General features: G+C 41.6%; 1 long non-coding RNA gene across 1 annotated transcript; it reads left to right on the top strand.

Moving 5' to 3' along the window:
• Positions 1–7,874: 7,874 nt before the first annotated feature.
• LOC118096100 (uncharacterized) lies at positions 7,875–18,553 on the top strand. The gene is made up of 3 exons (XR_015950219.1): positions 7,875–7,988; positions 10,985–11,077; positions 12,588–18,553. It is a non-coding gene; the product is annotated as an uncharacterized LOC118096100 (long non-coding RNA).
• Positions 18,554–18,887: the final 334 nt, after the last annotated feature.

The following is an 18,887-nucleotide window of genomic DNA, read 5'->3' on the forward strand; positions in this document are numbered from 1 at the left end:
AGTATTGTTCAGGGTTCAATTCTCCCCTCAGCCAGGAGCCAGTGCTATCATTAGGCCAACTAAGATGCAGGCCTTAGAGGCATCTAAGTTGCCTTTAATGATTAGCCTTGGAATACATGAGGTAATAATAAAGTGCTTCATATGATGCATAATGCCTTTACAACACCACATTCAAGGCACCAAAAAAGGTCATTTTTTGTGTGGGTGGGTGAATGTTCTTTTTTTAAAAAAAATTAAAACACTTTAAAAATATAAAGTGTCCTTGAAAGCCTTTGCTGATGATTTAGTAATTACGGTACAAGATCCGAAAAATTCTCTCCCTAAGGTGATAGAAAAAATTCAAGAATTTGGGGAAGTAGCAGGATTTAAATTAAATAGAAATAAAACTAAATTATTAGTTACAAATCTAAAAGAAGAGGAGAAAAAAGATTTGGTGCAAAGCACTGAGATGGAAATTCATAAAAAAGTAAAATATTTAGGGATGTGGTTAACAACAAGAAATATAAATGTGTATAAAGACAATTATGAAAAAGTATGGTGTGAGATAAAAAGGAATCTAGAAATATGGAATAGAGTGAACCTTTCCCTATTTGGAAGAATTGCGGTGATAAAGATGAATGTGCTGCCTAAAATGCTTTTTCAGACAGTCCCAGTAATGGTCAAGGATGATTGCCTCAAAAGATGGCAAAAGGATATTTCCAAATTTGTCTGTGGGCGGGGGGGTGGGGAGGCCAAGGATTAAACATAAGATACTGACAGATACAAAAGAAAGAGGAGGCTTCGCCTTCCGAGACCTTAAATTATATTACAAGGCTGCATGTTTGGTTTGGATTAGGGACTGGATAAAACTGGAAAAGGAAGAAGCATTAGATTTGGAAGGACATGACAATAGATATGGATGGCATGCATACTTATGGTATGGGAAAGGGAAAGTACATAAAGGATTTTATAACCATATAATTAGGAAATCATTAATGAGAGTGTGGGAAAGGTATAAGGATTTAATAGAACAAAAAACACATTGGTTGCTATCACCAATAGAAGCTTTGTTACTCAAAACGCTTGGCAAAAAGGGAAAGTGGCCTACATATAGAGATCTATTGAAAGACCAAGACAGAAAATGGAAATTAAAAGACTATGAAGAAATTAAGGCTCATTTTCAGAGTTGGTTGCATTACAGACAATTAAATGAGATGTTTAAGGAGGATTTAAAAAGGGTTTAAGCTATACAATTTCTAGATTTCAAAAGGAGGTTATAGAAGAAGACGTGAAACTACTGAAGAAAGCATACAGTATTCTGCTAGAATGGGAAACGAAAGACAAGGAGGTCAAATCAGTTATGATCAAATGGGTGCAAGATATAGGACATAATATAAAATATTATTTAAAATATTCAAAAAAAATATAAAGTGTCCTAATCTTCTGGGCAATAAAATAATATCAGCTGGCATGCTTATGTCTGGTAATCAATCATGGGGATTTAACCTAATATTTGCTCAAGAGGCCGTAAGATATGGCACGGTTGTTTATAAAAAAACAGCAGTGCAACTCTATAATATTTGTATAGACATTTGAGCCTTAAACTAAATTAACAGAGTGAACCATGCTAATGGCACATTAAGACAAATAGATAAGTAACAGGGCACAGAATGTTCCTTTAACTGTTTTGCTGTTGTTTCAAGTGGCACCAAGTCAGGAAGAATGAAAATAAAGTTTAACCTTGTACTGCGCCAGAGGCAAAATGCTGAGGGGTGAAATTGTTCTCCTGTAAGAACTTGTGAGGATGGGGGGGGGAGAATTTCTTAATTTAATATGCAGAGTTTGCAGATGCTCCTGGCTATGCTGGAGAGCGTCAGTCAACCTTCCAAGACAGCTTGCTGTAAATTGTATAAATACCTTGGAACAAGAGGAAAGGTGTCTCCAGTCAGGCAGCGCCGGATGTGTTTATGAAACCCTGATTTCAAGAGACACATGTTTATTTGACCTGTTCAGCAAAATGGAAGAGGCATTGCTGGGACAAAAAGGAGGGAAATTTCCATTACTATGATTGCTGAAATGTAGTGCAGTTTAGAGAACACATGTGCTTAACAGTGGGGCCTTCACAAATCTGTATAAAAATGGATGGAGAAAAAAGGAGGCAAGGGAACTAGGAATGGATGAGCGGGACACCAGGATAAACTCTTAGCACATGTAGATGATTGTGGTACTCTGAAATGGGAAGGGGAAAGACCTGTGGTTCTCCAGATGTTGTTCAACTCCCACCAACCCCAGTTGTTGGCATCCATCTGTCTCGAGAGGCAATGGAGTGCTCGGCTTCTCTTCCTGTTTGTGATCCTCCACACCCTTCTTCCGGCCACATCACCATAGATCTGTAAAAGAACAAAAGCTAATGGTCCGATTTGTATTCGTGAGGCAAATCAATCTATGTACCAGCTCTGCTGAGTAAGTGAGATGCAATCCAGAACCTAGAGCCCTGCAGGAGGCGTCACAGATACAGTGTTGGGACTGGATGCAAGGAGATCTAGAGCTTGGCCTCAGGTAATTACAACAAGTGAAGTGAGTCCAGCAACCAACCATAGCCGAGAACCAGGAAAATACACTGGTTCAAAGGTTTGGGGATGTTGTGTCAGGCTCTGCCTTTGTTGCCTGAAGTGCTTGCTGAAGGAAAGTACTTTCGTCTAAAAGGCCACAAAGATTTTCCTTATGGGTCAGAGGCTCAGAGCTGATACAGCAGCAAGAGTATGGCTTACCTAATCCAATATAAAGCACAGTAAGCTACAGCCTATAAGTATCATGTTCATAATGTTAATAAGTTCACATGTCTCTCACCCCATAACATCCCAGAAAAAGCATATTTCAAGCCAGCAATGGATAATGGAGATTTCCCTTTGAAAGGACTATCTAGCAGATGGATCCAACGGAAATAAGCCAGCTATGAAATCTTTGGCAAATTCCTCCGGACCACCATTTTCGTTTTCTAAAAAATCTGAAACAGCTGGCAGTGGCAGCAGATAATATGCATTTGACATTTCATTAAAACTAAATTGGCAATTACAATAAGATAGTGCAGAAACTTGTTTTTTCCCCCTCCTCCATGTGATATTTGAGCACTTCAAGTCCTCTGTGTTCCTTCAGTGGTTCTGAGAAACGATCGAGTTAAAGACTGTCTCGAAAAGAAGAGTTGACTTTGCATGAGCAAAGCAAATATCTGAGGCCCAAAAGGTTAATATGTTCTTGTTGCGTGCAATGAATATTTATTCATTATCTCCAGAAGGTGTTTATATTCTGTGAGACTTGGTAAGGTGCCTTTATTTGCCATATGTCTCTTAAATGGAATGCTTAACCTGTATGATATTTAACACATTTGTCGAATGAAGGAAAATACACAGAGAGTTGTGTTTTTGAGCAAACAACGTTGCCGTTTTAAATATTTTTTCATGTATAGCACAGCAGCTGGAAAATAGCAGCTGTGAGTTAGGGCATATCAACAGCCACTGCTTGCTAACACTGTATGCCCTTTTGAGAGGCTCAGTCTCTAACCCTGTCAGAATGATCTATGGGGCTCGTCTAATAGACTGGCCATTTTTCCAGGGGGAGGAGACTTCAGAGACATAAACCATGTTATAATTAAAGAATAGTGACATCTAATAATGAATTAATAAACCAACCAGTTTAATAACCTCAAGAGGAAGGAAGGAACTTGAACTAAATAGGAACCATTCATGAGGAATAAATACTTTTTCCGGATATATTTTACTAGAGAAAAGAGGAGTGTGTGCTTGAGGGGATATTTTAAAGTACATGATGTAAAACTAGATTTAATAAAGTTCAGCCTAATCTTACCCAACAAAAAACAAAATGTGAGGTTGATTTCTTCCCACTGCTGGCGCGCATCCTTCAGTATGTGACAGATTTCTAAAATTGCAAGGTATCTCGGGTAGGTGTCTTCCTATCCTCATTTAATTTGCATGCTGCCTTTCCATAGTTTAAAACTATGCTCAAGGCAGCTTACAACATGAAAAGACTACATAATTACAAACATAACAAAAGTAGTCATAAACAATAAAACACATCAAGAAGTACACAGTCATAATTGAACAGTTTCCACATAAGTCATTATAAGATCTAAAAATAAAGATACCGGTACAAATAAATGACATCAACACCCCCCCCCAAAAAACCTCCTTAAAAACACCCCAGCCCAAGTACCTGTTCAGCAGCATCAGCTTTTGCAGTTGGAGTCAGTCAGGGCCCTGCCCTCTCAGGCCAGTTGGAAAAAGGTCTCCAAGGCAGGGAGCAGGACTTAGAACTCCCAGCCAATCTTGTTTTCCAGGGCAAGAGAAGGGGTAGTACCAGGTTTGGTGAGTGGAAGGAAGTGCGCTATCCACACAAGAGCAAGAGTTGGCCTTGGCATTATAAGTAGCTAAAGAACGCAGGGGATGCTAGTGTAGCACTCCAAGCCTCTCTACCAGACCCCTGAGATTCTGACCAGGCCATGGCCCTCACTGGCCTTGTCCACACACGCCTAGATTACCTTTGTGCAGAAAACTCAGACCTTTACATGGCTGCAATGAAGCCCACTGTACAAAGGCAAGGCTCACATCTGTTACCGTGCCCATGTTCACCACTGACCTCACATACTACTGGCAGGCTAACCGTGGAAGATTGTCTATGAGGAAATACAGACTTTGGTTGCATATTTGCATCCCAGTGCTCAGGTATTCAATGTGTCCAGCTTTAGCAAAAAGGGAATTTAAAAAAGAAAATATATATAGTGCTTTTTCTGGGGAGGGGTGCAGGGGTACACCTACCCCTAAACATTTTGTGAATCTAAGTTTGGCTTCATTGAGGGGCAGTATTTCAATATGAGTAGAAAAATGAGAGTACCCCTAAACTTTTTTTAAGAAAAAAAAACCCACTGTGTATATATTATAACACCGAACTGAACTGCAGGCAGTAATATATGTCGAGAGTTTCATGACTACAGGAAGATTAAAGAAGCAGCCAGCACAAATACACAGGGTTTTCTTTTTTAATAACTGCTCTAGACAGAAGGGCTGTCTTGCCAGCCCCAGCCCAGAAAGAAAACAAACTGCTAGGTCAGCAGTGTGGTACAGCAACAGCAACAAAAAAGATGAACAGCTTTGCCCCAAACCTGCTGCTCCAAACTAGAAGCTCTTGATTGTTTGAGAAAGGAGAATAAAATGGCCATGTTCCTTGTTCTAAACCAAATAAATTCCGTGCGATCTTTACAAACAAGTTTACAAGAGTTACTGCAGAGAGTCAAATTCCCAGCATAGCCCACAGACTCCTAAAACGTTGTTTCCTCAAATTGAATTGATCACTGGAAGAAATCCATCAAAACTGGAACAAGACGCACAGCTTCGTCATTCTTCTGAGATCTTGTGTGTGCGCGCGATTAACCTGCCTCACCCACTGTACTAGTTTATTATATTTTCTCTTCAGGAAAAGTCAAGATGAATCTGCAAGTCTATAATTCTTCGTACATATGAAGTCCTGGCGGCTCTGGATATGAGTAATGGGATACAGCAGCTTTCGCCTCTTGAGTCAGTGCCTCAAATGTAGTCTACATTGGTTATGCATGAAAATCATTATTTTTTAAAATGCCCATTCTGAAGTAGTGTTGGAGGCATCTGTTCCACTGCTAGCTTGGGGTGGGGGGGTGGGGTGGGGTGGAAACCTGTGTCCAACTGGCATTGATGGATTTTCCAGAGGTCTGAAGGCATTAGGGAAATAGAATTTTCTCTCTTTCTCCCCAAGAGGGCCAAGGGGTCTTGCAATGGCATATGAGGAGAAACCTCCTACTTCCTACTGACTATTCCTCAGTAACAAATCTTAATCCCTAAGGCTAGATTATGGTGATACATTTCCAAAAGTAATGTGTTTGGTTCATAACATAAGCCCTCACATTTCTGGACTCTCTCCTAGAGGAATAAAGAAAAGAAAAGAAACATATTAAAGGCTGCTATGGGCCATTTAGTCCCTCCAAATAACAACCGCTGCTTTATTGGCAAGATTATAAAGCTACGGTGGGCCTCGGATCTCACAAAATTGAACTGTCAGCATCCGTTCAGTGTAAAGTCTACTCTAGCTAGAGTTGCTCTGCACTGACAAACCTTTGATTCTAAGCTCTTGGGGCAGCGAGCTGTTATTTCTGCTCAGGCTGTGTGTACTCACTGTGCTGCATAAATATAATAACTTTAAAACAACAACAGATCTTTCCCAGGCATTCCTGCAACAATCTCAGCTCAGGACCCAGCGCTAATTGCTAAGCTTTTTGCTGCGTATTATACTTGTGTTTATTTGATAGGGTTCGGATTTAGGATGTGTTTCACACACAGCAGTTTAGCGTGCATTCCATGCACTTTGTGTGCTATTTCTTTTTAAGCACTCAACCCTGCTTCAGACTATCATCTCCCCCAATGTTTCAATGGGCTTTTTTCACTTAGCTGTGATTCCTCCATAGCAGGGGGTTAGAGTAGATGACCCTTGGGGTCCCTTCCAGCCCTACAATTCTATGATTCTACAAACTAGTTTTCCATGTTAAAAAAAAACTGATTAAACTCACATTTAAGCCCACCTGTGTACAGATGAAGGCAGATACAAATAGCACCTTTCTTTCTTTCTTTTGCAGGGGTGGTTCCCCATGACAGTGATGTACCAATGGGTTTGTACAGCAGCAGAACATCCCATTTTCTTCTAGAGCTGGTCAATCACCTTCATCTTAAGAGAGCCAGTATGGCATAGCGATCAGATTGTCAGACTAGGAACTGGGAGACCAAGGTTCAAATTCAAATACCCACTTGGCCACAAAGCTCACTGGGTGGCCAGTCAGTGCCTCTGAGCCAAACCTGCCTCACAGGGTTGTTGTGGGGAGAGGGAGGACTAGGCCCATCACTTTGGGCTCCTTGGGCTATAAAGGCAATTAATTAACATTTCCTTCTGCTTTACCAGTGTTGAAATGGCAGGCCTTCAGGTTAGCAATAGGTTGTGGTGTTTCATGGAAGTATCAAGAAGATTCAGGATCAACCGCGTAAAAAGCCATTGTAACATGGAAACCTTTAATTCAATGAGGGGACTGGAGGGTTTTTTGGTTGTTGTTTTAAAAAACCTATTGTTATCACCTTGCAGGGCTCAATTTAATCCAGGGTTCTGCCTTCAGACCTGGGACGTATGAAACAATAATAAAGAGGAGAGGGAGGGTTTGAACATGTACAGAGTGCCTGTATACCTCCCAAGTGGGGGCAAAGGGCTTCATAGAAGGAAGAGAAGACTTCAAAGCAGGTTTGGATTCTGCTGTGTCTCATGAGATGTTCAGCATTGATGGCATGGCATGGAATGGGGTGCGGTGTGGGGTTGATATGAATTCAAAAGAGTGCATGGGGGCAGTTTTGCAGTAACTTAAATCTACAGAGAGGGCTGTCCAAGTTCAGTGAGTGATGGTTCCGTGAAAAGAAATTGCTTGTTAGAAAGAATTAATTGGTATGTGTTAACAATTGGCATAGCAGGGAGGGGATGTTAATCGCCAGCCAATACTCATCCGTTTACTTTGGCACCGGGAGCATTTCGCATTTTGCTTCTGCCATTTCTGGAAACAATAACTCCGGGCTCTGTTGCCAAACAGATGAACAAGGCAGAGATTTAAGGTATTACATTTCGCCACTGTGTGTAGCTGTGTATTAGGTTTTTAAGCATGAGACACCAAAGATAACACGAGACAGTAAGTGCAGCACAAGGCAAACCTCCAGTTGCTTCCGTACCGTCGACTTTAATCCTGTTAGCATATTGTGACATAAACGTTTGCAAGACCCAGCCTGACACCTGGCAACGGGATGCTTTAATTGCTATTCAACTCGATGCTTCCACTGGGATAGCTGTGGTTACTCAGAGCAAACTCACTTCGTAAATCCGATGACTGAATAATAAAGAGAACGTATTCCTCTTCAGCCATAAATTGCAGTCATTAGGTGGTAAATATATCTGCATTATTTTTTAACATTCTCCCACATAAGAGAAAAAGTCTAGTGTCATTGCAAGGGGATGAGAGGATTTCCACTGTTCCGTTCTTTTACCATTTCTCTAGTTTGCTCTGCCCTGCTTTCCATGCCTCCTGAATTCCTAGGTAAATCAGGAGAATTTCTGAAACAATTCCAGAACTAGAGCATGTGCTGTTTCAACAAGCAGCAGGTGGTTTCCTAACACACACATTAGAATGGGTGACTCATTACAATGTTTAAAATATCACTTCCTTTCCCATAAGATTTAAGGAGACTCTTTGCTGTGCTCCATGTATAGGAGCCTTAAAGGTAAAGGTAAAAGAACCCCGGCAGTTAAGTCCAGTCACAGACGACTCTGGGGTTGCGGCGCTCATCTCGCTTTACAGGCTGAGGAAGCTGGCATTTGTCTGCAGACAGTTTTCCCGGGTCATGTGGCCAGCTTGACTAAGCTGCTTCTGGCGCAACGGAACACCGAAACCACAGCAGCGCAAGGAAACGCCGTTTACCTTCCCATCGGAGCGGTACCTATTTATCTACTAGCACTTTTGGGCGTGCTTTCGAACTGCTAGGTTGGCAGGAGCAGGGACCAAGCAACGGGAGCTCACCCCGTCCCAGGGATTCGAACCGCCAACCTTCGGATCGGCAAACCCAAGAGGTTTAGACCACAGCGCCACCCACATCCTAATAGGAGCCTTATGTATGCACAAAAGAGATGGTCTCTTTTGGTGGTGGCACCCTAACCAAGGAATGCTCTCCCCCCCCCAAAAAAAAGCAATATCTCAGGCAGACACTATTTTTTCAGCACCCAGTCAACACCTGGGTGTTTTAGATTATACTAATTTGTGTGTTATAGATTATAACCAGGTGTTTTAGATTATACTAATTATTTTATTATTTATACCCTTCCCATCTGGCTGGCTTGCCCCAGATTGTAGTATTTTCAACTGGCTGAGGGGTTTTGTTCCTCTTCATTTTATTGCATTATTGTTTTGTATTTAGAATGTGTTTGTAATGTTCAACTCATTCATATACAGCCCTGAGATCTATTTGTAAAGGTTGGTTCATACAGTTAAATAAAGAGGGTTCATTTAAAAATATCAAGAGAATAAAGATGTCTTAACCTGGTGCTTAAAACAACCACAATTCAGGCATCAGATGAATTTCCCTGGTGAGGCAATTCTCTAAATATTGAAAAAGCTCATTTGATGTTCTCCTGTACATTGGCAAAGTACCGCACAAAAAGAATCTTGTTGCGAGTGAAGATTTGATCCCATTTATTGCTTTTCATCTGTGTGCCTGCGAATGCACACATGCTCATTGATAGCATAGACATATATGCACACGGAACTTCACATGCTTCATATAAATAATACGTAGAAGCAATTGCTGAGAGATAAAGAATTGGTAAGTAGCTTCTGCTCATCTAACTCTGATGAACCTCAGTAGTCTAGCACTGTAGTGTAGAAACTAGAATTATTGTTGCCATTATTAGTTTATTTATACAATGCTTTGACAGCCTAGTCCCAAGCAGGCTTCCTTACAAAACAAATGGAATTTACCTCCATGTTGCTGTGCAGCCTGGATGTACAATGGGCTTGCTTGCATGTTATTTAGCTTTTCCCTTCCCAGTAATGCATCCACTGCTGAAATCATGGCCAACATTCACCCCTTCTCGTCTAATTAGAAACTATCATGTGCTAGCTTAGAGTGAAACACCTATTTGGTCATTTTAAGCATAATGTTATTCAGTCCAGAAAAGAGTGGCTATGCCAGCGGTAAGCATCTTGTTTTGGCCTTTGCCAAACCCAAGCTTACTCCAAAACCTGCAATTTACAGGAAACGTCCCACTAAGGACTCTTTATATCATAAAAGGCATGATAGTAGTGCAAAACTCTACACTTCACATTGGTATTTATTCCAATCATGGCTTTCATGTGCTGTAGCTGTTCTGCTTTTATAAGGATTAATTAACTAGTCTGGTATTTTTATAAGGGGCTGATATCACAGACGTACATGTGTTTGGTAAAAGGAAGCGTCAGTGTCTTCAGACTATGGAAATACTATGGGATCCTAAACCATTGTTGTGAAGCAATTTGCTCCAACTTCTTTGGGATTTTTCCACGTGAGCCTGAACGTTAAGACGCCCATGGAGAACTGGCTGTTCCTTCTCCTTTTTATTTCCCCCCCTGGAACTGTGGTTTTGACATTTTCTACAACAGCCATTCGGTGTTTACTGCTGTTCCACTGGCCATGGCTGGAGGAGTTATGAGGCAGGGTGATGTCATCAAGTAAAATGTGGCAAAGGAGGAGGCCAAAATATCGCCTAATCAACATGTATTGTTGTAATGTTTAACTGGTCTGAACAGCTCCTACCTTATGCCAATGTTTCACACCCACTTTCCTTTACAAGGAGCCTGTGAAAAGTGACGTGAAGGGAAGAGAAAGATTATGAGAGGCCCTTAGGTGCAGCAGGGGTTGGTTTTTTTTTTTTTTTGGAGTTTAGAGGAAAAGCCTCCACCAGAAATGGTATGAATTAAGAAAACTTCCTTTTCGTGGCAACTTGTGGGAGGCTTGTCTTATTAATTAGCTCTGATCAATGGAGAGTTAACTCATCCAGTCTTAAGACAGATGTAGGAGAAGAGAGTAGAGGTCCAAGCACAATGTCTTAATGCATATTGAGATTTAATGGCAAGAAACACAAATTGCCCAGAATGAAGAGTGCAGAGACAAACGCTTCTATAAAGGTTGCATTTAAATATAACTTGAGGATCTGTGTCAATACCACAACTACCAAGTGTGTGCAGGTGTAGCCTATGCACACATTGAGAAAACGTGTCCTGTCCACTGCCAAGGGCCAAACAACCTGAGGTGTGTATTTTGTGGTTTGAAAATAAAATCATACAAATGCCCCCTTTTTGAAGGTGAAATATGTATGTCTGGACTCTAATGAGTGTTTCCATTTACAGATGCGTGATGTGGCCAACATTGCCCTTTGCAAGACTTGTGAGGATGCTAGCATGTTTCAAAGCACACATCGGCCACAGTCCTATTACCTGGAAGTAAGTCTCATTGAATTCAGTAGCACTTATGTTTCAGTAGACACATAAAGGATTTGCACATATGAACTCGGAGACATATGGAATTGTAGTAATTTGAGAACTACTCCTAAGAACATAAAAAGAACTCTGCTGAATTAAACCAGAGGTTTATCTAATCCAGCGTTCTGTTCTCACAGTGGCACTCTGGCTCCCCCTGGGAAGCCTACAGGTAGGACATGAGTGCAATAGCAACCTCCTGTTTGTGAACCCCAGCAACTAGTATTCCAAGGCATACCGCCTCTGAGAGCCAGTGTGGTGTAGTGGTTGGAATGCTGGACTAGGACTTGGGAGACCAGAGTTCAAATCCCTGCTCAGCCACTAAACTCGCTGAGTGACTTAAGCCAGATATAGCTATGTGTGTAGAACTTCCTTTTGTATTGCCAAGCTTTATTGGATGACCTCAGATTCCAGTATTATGAGCTAGGGCTCTTAAGAGCTATTTTAAATTTTCCTTCATGGAACTCACATTGATATAGGAAATGGCACGAAAGCTGTGTGTTCCTTCATGAAATTCGTTGTATGTACCCAAGGTATGTACACCATTCCATGTACACTGTCAAACAACCTCTCCCACTCAACTTATACAATCAAAAAGCACACATTATGTTTCCAAACGATTTTTGACCACTATACTTCCAAAGTGAATTTTCGAACATTCAGGATTCCGAAACCTCCTGAGTCACCCAGTTTTCTACTTGAGAAGGAATGCCTTTCTACATCTGCTCTAACAACATGGTGCCCCAATCTGAGCTGCTTCCAGTTTTGTTTAATTTCTTTCCCCCTGGCTTGCTTAGTGATCCCAGTTTATCTGCATCTGACTCCCCTTTATGTCGTACCAGTACACCTGCTACTTTCTTTCATAATGAGTTAAAATAACCATTACCTCTGGTCAGGTTGATACAAGCATACAGACTATGTCTATGACATAGTCATTTACACCACGCCAATTACTGGTGCTTGGTGACATATGTGAGCATTTATAGGGTGCTAACATGTTGGTTAGATTTGATTGTGCAAGAGTGTTTTGTTCTCTACTAGCATGCGTTTTGGTTTTGAAAAACACTCATTGCAGTACTTTAAAAAAAACGAGAACATAGACATGATATACTAAAACTATAAAACTATTTTTTTTAAAAAAAAAGATGAGAAATAATGGTTGTTTGTTATATCTTATATAGTGCTTGAGAAGTATTGATGTAGATTAGCCAGAGGTCTGAGTCTAACACAGTAAAATGTTCTCATTTTTATGCATAGCTCAATCATACAGGGCTTGGATTTTAAAGAACTACAGTTGTGAGCTCCTGCAGTTTGGGAGATCTGTCTGAACCAAGTGCACTTTGATTTCCTCCACGTTCCTGTGGCTGCTTTTATACCAGTCCACCTGGTCTAGTGCTAGAAACAAGAGTTTGAATTATTTACCTTTTTCTCAACTGCCTAACCATACTGATGTTAAGTATGCTTCAAATTATAGTTATAGAGGCAGGTGCATTGCCAGCAATTGAACAGTGAGGCTTCTCTTCACTAGAGCAGGCTGTAAAGAAGAGAGGTAAGAAATATCAATTTTATTCTGTTCTGCTTTAAGAGAGATGCATTGCCTTTGAGAAGTCAATCCTGTAGCATTTGGCATTGCCTGCTATACCACCTGCCTTTCTGTTTCTCTCCCTCCCTCACTCACTATCTCTGTGTGCAACCAGAACATTAAACAAGAACCAGCTTGCTTGACCTAATTAGGCTTATAAAATGGAAGGACGCCATTCTGCATCTCATTACAGCCTTCATAGTACAGAAGATAAAAGACAGATGAAGGAAACTTTCTTAAACCAATTGTTTATGTTTTCAAAAAAGTGTAGATAACTTCTATCTGGAGGGATTTCAAGGCCCTAGGACAGGGGTAGGGAACCTAAGGCCCGGGGGCCGGATGCGGCCCAATCGCCTTCCCAATCCAGCCCATGGACAGTCCGGGAATCAGCATGTTTTTACATGATTAGAATGTGTGCTTTTATTTAAAATGCATCTCTGGGTTATTTGTGGGGCCTGCCTGGTGTTTTTACATGAGTAGAATGTGTGCTTTTATTTAAAATGCATCTCTGGGTTATTTGTGGGGCATAAGAATTCATTCATTCCCCCCCCCCAAAAAATAATGTGTGGCCCACCACATGGTCTGAGGGACGGTGGACCGGCCCACGGCTCAAAAAGGTTGCTGACCCCTGCCCTAGGAGGCTATGAAAATGCAATTGTTTTCAACATAAGCAACTCACATCTTTGCGGGCCCATGCTCAACAGGCCGGGGGCCACTGAGGGGGTGACTGAAGATGTAGAAGCAGCAAAATGGCTTAGAGCCAGTGTGGTGTAGTGGTTAAGAGCGGTAGACTAGTAATCTGGGGAACCGGGTTCGCGTCTCCGCTCCTCCACATGCAGCTGCTGAATGACCTTCGGCTGGTCACACTTCTTTGAAGTCTCTCAGCCCCACCTACCTCACAGGGTGTCTGTTGTGGGGGAGGAGGGGAAAGGAGATTGTTAGCTGCTTTGAGACTCCTTCGGGTAGTGATAAAGCAGGATATCAAATCCAAACTCTTCTTCTTCTTAGAATCAAAATGGCCACAGTTTTATTGATTACAGATAAAACCAATCTGTAATCAATTTGGCATAGGCATTGGGTATGTATCCTGAATTAGCCAACCTGGTTGCTGGCTGATAACTCCTTCAGGGTTGATCCTAGGGTTAAGGCTCACCTCGAGATGCAAATCAAATAGGGCGATCCTTCCAGGTTACCATTTTGGGGTGTTCTATGGCCCGTTAGTCCCAATTTTACCAAATGCATCAGTTCCATTTTGGAAACTTGGCTAGGTAATCTGGAATGCTAATTCTGTGAGGGCATTCGGCCAATATTTTCAGAAGCATCCCTGGGGACATAACACCCCAGCTCACAGGACTGAATCAAAGTTCCACTATGAGGGCACATTCATACTGGTTCTAAGGCACAGTAATAGGCTAGGCCTTTTCATGCAGCGAAAGAGAGATTTTCCATGTCATGACATGATAAGAACACAGGGAGCTTCTTTACACTGAGCCAGACCACTAGTCCTTTCAGCTCAATATTATTTACACTGATTGCAAGTGGCTCTCCAGGGTTTCAGATAGGGGACCTTTGCATCCAGCATGCAAGGCAGATGCTCTACCACTGAGCTACAGACCTCCCTGTGTTTTTGCATAGCAGAAGAACATCCAGCCAGAAAGCAGCAACAACAACACTAATAATAACAACAATAACAACAGTGGCAACCATTTCTCATCTGCAGCTCATTTTAGGAAACAATATTCAGGATCACTGAAGAAGCATTTGTTTGTTTCATTCCTTATAATCTCAAAATTGTGAGCGAGTTTATTTTAATATATTTTAAACAATTATATAAAAGGCATTCAGACCCATCTCAGCTGCAATTAGAAATGCAAACAGAAAGCAGAAAATCTTCATTAGGAAATCGCGGGATGATGGCAAAATCTTATGCCTTTTAAGGCATAAAGAAAAATTGTATGCAGTATTTAACAATAAAAAGCAATGCATATGTTATACCCACACACAATATTATAATGTTTGCTGCAACATCATCATCATCATCTGTGACCTGTGCTGTGTTGAATTGTAGAACTGATCTTAACAGGTTGGAAAGCTTTACAGTGGCTCGGTTTATGAACACCTCGGTTTATGAATTTTCGGTTTATGAACGCCGCGGACCCATCTGGAACAGATTAATTCACTTTCCATTACTTTTAATGGGAAAGTTCGCTTCAGTTTATGAACGCTTCAGTTTATGAACAGACTTCCGGAACCAATTACACCCATGTTTCAGTTTATGAACGCTTCAGTTTAAGTACTTCGCGGACCCGTCTGGAACGGATTAATCCACTTTCCATTACTTTCAATGGAAAAGTTCGCTTCAGTTTATGAACGGTTACTCCGCGGACCGTCTGGAACGGATTAATCCACTTTCCATTACTTTCAATGGGAAAGTTTGCTTCAGTTTATGAACGCTTCAGTTTATGAACAGACTTCCAGAACCAATTGTGTTCATAAACCGAGGTACCACTGTATATAGTATGGTGTTATTGATTTCGGGTACTAAATGTATTTTCAATGCACAAGGTATTCTAACTATATAGATGTCCTAATATTTCTTTGATAAATGCATTCACCACTACCTGAGAAACTAGTGAACTATGAGCAAATGTCAGAGTTTCCAGAGCTGCCCCTCGTCCCCTTTTTTTAATTGGACCACATATTGGAGGTCAACACATTTCACATAATTAGCTCTCAAATAAATGATTTGGAGGTTTTCCTCTGAAGAATTTTGCTGAATGTCCTCCTTAATTGAGCTTTTGACAGGCAGGTGAAGAAACAGTGCTTTGTGCATAATTTCAGGGGTGCAGGGCCACACTCCTTACATTTCCATCCATAAACATCTTACCTCATTTCTGGTGTGTGATGACACAAGTCTATACCAAATGTTATGCGGTGCTGTGTGGCTACCCATTCAGGCAAATGAAAGGTGCCCTTCATAACCAAAAGCTCTGGACTTTATAGTGGTCCATTCGCTCACCTTTTAAGAGATTTCAGAGAGAACACTCAAGTCATTGTTCAGACGTATTTGCAGAAGGAGAAGAAGAAAAAAAGAGACCAGCTTAAAGTTGGATTGGTTTCCCCCCTAAAGTTTGAAGGACTGCTGCAGATTTGCAAGACAGCTTAACGGTGGCAATTAAACACTTTCTGGGGCACCTGTTTTTCCACGTGGGTGTGTGGTCAGCGCCCACCATCTTCGTTTGCATGCCAAAAATGGGTCAAAGAGGTTTGCAAGGTAATGCAATTTATTTATTTATGTCTCATTTTCATGTCCAGCCATATGGCAAAATTATCCCTCAGAGTGACTTACCATATACAGCAAGTTGCTCTGAGGGATCAGTTTGGTTCATATATATGAACCATATATATAATCATTGCTTTAAAAAGAACTATAGGAAAATAAGAATAAAACATAAACTAGTGAAGTTTGTGGTCAGAAGAGAACAGAATGTGAATTTATAATGGATATACTGACTCATTATACTACTGACTTATTTTGTATGATATTTTGCCTAATTTAAGCATTTTGGAAAGCAATGTTCCTGAACAGAATGATTCTTATACTTTATTTTCAGGCACATACACCTTTTTTGTATTCTTTGGTGGGAGAACAGTATTGCAAAATTCAGAGAAGTACAGATTTCAGGGGAGAAGTATGTTTCAGTTTGTGTGTCGCATCAGAACATGCGGATCTGGTTTGGATTAAAATACAAGCCAAACCAATTTCTCATCCATTCCTGGTAGCAGGCACCTATTAATAAGAATAACTTTAAAATATAGGGTAAATAGAAACTCCATGAGACATTAGATTGTGATTTGCACCCATGGCCTCCTGTTGTTGTTACTGAAACAAAATCAATAATTGGTTTAATCAGTTGTTGCTTTAAGAGCACAACAAAAGACTTTTTATGAAGGCAGATAATAACTTCAGCATACACTGGTTCTATTTGTTGCTGGACAAGTCCTTCAGAACTTGGTTTGCTGGGGGATGACAAGTCTTACACAAAAGTTCTTTTCAGTCAGTGCAATGAAAATAGACTAAAGCTGTCCACAAAAGGCATGCTGATTGACACAGCGACGAAGGCCTACTGTAAGGAATGAGCCTTGAAAGATGCAGCTTCGGATTCTACAAATGGCCACCCAACTCCAGCTACACCTTGAAGACACACACACATTGTTTATTTTTGTCTGGGATTTGCACTATGATTGATGCATGCTCAGAACAGAAGGTCTGTATTATTGACTGAGCAAAGAAAACAGTGCAAAGCATTAAGAACATCTGAAGCTGAAAGCAAGGATTAGTTAGCTAACTAACAAGGAAGGCCTATCTTCTGAATACATTTTCAGGCCAGGCTCAAAAAAATCTCAGGTGTCCTATGGATGGCCCAAACCTGAGACCTCAGTCAAATGACTGCATTTGTTTTTCCAGCTTGGGTATGAACAATCCTCTAATCATTTGTATCATTTTTGTGTGTGAATGACAATGTATGATATTATTTATATGGAGGGGTACTTCCTAATCCACCTCTAATCACTCTCATCAGCTTGGGGGTTGGATAGGGAAGCATCCCTTATGATTCCAGACACTGGACAGCAGTGGAGGCATGCAGCTAACAACAGCTCCCTCAGCACACCTCCGGGTGCCCAGATGGGGGAAAAAAGCACGTATCAGTTACTATTCCTATCAGCCGATTAAAGCCAGGGTGAGTTCACCCTCAGGGGAAACTGGGAGGTATACTCCCTTTTGTCTGAACTTCTTGTGATACCTCCACAGAGTGATTTTACCAATCCTATTTGCTGCAGTTCCTTGAGTTTGGTAATTTAATAAAGCTGTGGCTTTTCATGTCTTCCTTCCTGGGTGTGGGGCAATCTGATACTCCCTGCTCTAAACAATAGAACTGTTTTGAATGCTGAAGCTTACAACAAAAAGGGTGGGGAAATTGTGACACACTCTGTAGAGAAACACTTGGGAAAGTGCAGGAAATTTATGAAGAATTTAGAAGGGAAAGGGAATGTGGGAAGCCACTGTAATTAATGCACAGAATCATTTTGGAATTGACTTGGTAGATGCTGACTTGTCTGAATCAGCCCAACCCTTACTATGATGCATGCATGTTTACAAAAGAATGAGAACTTTCCCAAAGCTATTTACTGAGTTTCTGAAATTGTTGAGCTATTCAATGAAAGCACATGCATACACACAAACAATGGCATATGGGACTAGTGTTGACAGCAAATCCCCTTAGCTTTTGCTGCTGACCAGTATTTGATATTTACTAATAATACTATGGAATTAGAGAGTGAAAAGGAAAAGCCCGTCTGGAGGGCTTGGGAGCTGGGGGCACTGTCATGCAGTGGTTCCGCTCCTTCCTCCTGGGCCGTGTTCAGAAAGTGGTGGGGGGGGGGGAATGAGTGCTCAGACCCCTGGGCTCTCACTTGTGGGGTGCCTCAGGGTTCTGTCCTCTCCCCCATGCTTTTTAACATCTACATGCAGCCGCTGGGAGAGATCATCAGGTGGTTTGGGCTGCGGATGATACCCAGCTCTACCTCTCTTTCAAATCAGAACCATTGAAGGCGGTGAAGGTCTTGTGTGAGTGCCTGGAGGCGGTTGGAGGATGGATGGTGGCTAACAGATTGAGATTGAATCCTAACAAGACAGAAGTACTGTTTGTGGGGGACAGGAGGCGGACAGGCGTGGAGGACTCCCTGGTCCTAAACGGAGTAACTGTGCCCCTGAAAGACCAGGAGCGCAGCCTGGGAGTCATTTTGGACTCACAGCTGTCCATGGAGGCGCAGGTTAATTCTGTGTCCAGGGCAGCTGTTTATCAGCTCCATCTGGTACGCAGGCTGAAACCCTACCTGCCCGCGGACTGTCTCGTCAGAGTGGTGCATGCTCTAGTTATCTCTCGCTTGGATTACTGCAATGCGCTCTACTTGGGGCTACCTTTGAAGGTGACCCGGAAACTACAACTAACCCAGAATGCGGCAGCTAGACTGGTGACTGGGAGCGGCCGCCGAGACCACATAACACGGGTCCTGAAAGAGCTACATTGGTTTCCGAGCACAGTTCAAAGTGTTGGTGCTGACCTTTAAAGCCCTAAATGGCCTCGGTCCAGTATACCTGAAGGAGCGTCTCCTCCCCCATCGTTCTGC

The sequence above is a fragment of the Zootoca vivipara genome, chromosome 5 (assembly GCF_965207765.1).
Source record: "Zootoca vivipara chromosome 5, rZooViv2.hap1.1, whole genome shotgun sequence".
NCBI lineage: Eukaryota > Metazoa > Chordata > Lepidosauria > Squamata > Lacertidae > Zootoca > Zootoca vivipara.